Source organism: Agelaius phoeniceus, chromosome 7 (genome assembly GCF_051311805.1).
Source record: "Agelaius phoeniceus isolate bAgePho1 chromosome 7, bAgePho1.hap1, whole genome shotgun sequence".
In the NCBI taxonomy this organism is placed as follows: Eukaryota; Metazoa; Chordata; class Aves; order Passeriformes; family Icteridae; genus Agelaius; species Agelaius phoeniceus.
In genome coordinates, this window is record NC_135271.1 from 9,824,777 (window position 1) to 9,826,416 (window position 1,640).

General features: G+C 70.8%; 1 non-coding gene across 1 annotated transcript; it reads right to left on the minus strand.

The window, feature by feature from the left end:
- Positions 1-204: 204 nt before the first annotated feature.
- On the minus strand, positions 205-357 carry LOC129133452 (5.8S ribosomal RNA). Its single transcript, XR_008535990.2, has one exon. It is a non-coding gene; the product is annotated as a 5.8S ribosomal RNA (ribosomal RNA).
- Positions 358-1,640: the final 1,283 nt, after the last annotated feature.

Here is a 1,640-nt window from a genome sequence, read left to right on the forward strand (position 1 = left end):
GCCGCAGTGAAGGGATCGAGGCCGCCTAGGGAAACGCTTCCCTCGCCGAACCCCTGACCGCCTTCCCTCCAGGCACTGGCGGGACGCCGCTGCTGCCGCCGCCACTGCCGCCGCCACTGTCGCCGCCCGCTGCAGGTGACGGGCCTGAGAGGTGACCCCAGCCGTGCCGCCGGAGTGGCCCCTGGACGGCGATTGATCGTCAAGCAATGCTCAGACAGGCGTAGCCCTGGGAGGAACCCAGGGCTGCACGTGCCTTCGAATGGTCAATGGTCAATGTGTCCTGCAATTCACATTAATTCTCACAGCTAGCTGCGTTCTTCATCGACGCATGAGCCGAGTGATCTACCGCTAAGAGTTGTCTGCCTTTCAGGCACTGCTCACGCCAAGCGGCCCCTTTTTTTGTAACTCTGGCGCCAAGGACGTGGGGGCGCGCGCCTGGCTTTGACCGTACGAGCACACAGAAACGGAAGGGGGAATAAAAACCAACTGGAGCAACCCACGCTCCGAAGGCCGGCCAAGAGGTGGGGGAGCCCGCAGTCCTGACTGCCTCCTCCGCGAGGGGTGACGCCGACCTCACAAACGTCGTCCTTCGGAGGCGGCCCAGGCGCCCGGGCTCGGCCCGGCCTCTGCGCAGAGTGCCACGTGCTGGAATGCGGGAGGGCACGGCGGCCCGCCCGCTTCTCGCTTTCACGGGACGACATGCACAACACACACGGCACATGGCCGGGGGCGCGTGGCCGTCGGCCCCCGCACACGCCAGCTGTCCCTTGGCCCCCGAAGCCGCAGGCCTTGCGCAGCACCGCCGCACTGCTGCGCGGCCGGCTTTTCTCTTCCCCCACTGCACAGCCTTCCCCCGGCTTGAGACAGCACGTGACGACGACCAGCCTCTGCTGGCGCGCCTCTCGCGGGACCGCTCCCCTACCGGGCAGGCAAGCGACCAGTGGACGCTGGTGGCGGGCGCCACCGAGACCTGAGACGGCGTTGCCGGCGCCCGAGGGCTGCCGGACAGCAGACCCCGCTGCTGCCGGGGCCTCACTCCCGGGACCGCCACCGCCGCGTCGCACCGCCGGGGCCCCTTACCTCGGGCACGCGTCCAGCGGAAGTCAGGACGGCGCTGAGCTGGGGTGCAAGGCCTGCACTCCTCGTTTGCACGCGGAGACTGGGCGGGGAGAAGCACCCCCACGGCCGCCCCGCGCGCCTTCCTGCGGCCCACACGCGGCCGGGAAGGGAGATGGAGGATGCGACGAGTGGGGCCCGGGATGGGACCGCTGCTGGGTGATGGCGGGCGCCTTCCAGCTGACTGTCCCCGCAGGGAGGGACGCCCGTCGAGCGGTGCTGCGGCCGCTCAGCACGGGGTCGCCTGCGCTCGCAGGCCTCCGCCGCCGGAGGGCCCGCCGAGTGCTTGCCCCCTACCAGCAGGCGGGCAGTTGAGCCAGGGGACGGCCGGCAGACAACGGCGCTGCCGGTGCGCGTTCGAGGAGAAAAGGCCGTCGAGGGGAGGAGAGGCACCGGACGTGGCGCTGCGCGCACCAGAGACCGTGGCGGCGGGCCGAGGAGAGAGAGCGCGGGTGGGCCCCTGCGGCCGCGACCCCGCGGCTGAGGAAGGGCAGAGAGGGCGCGCTCTCTGCCGGCGTCGCCCA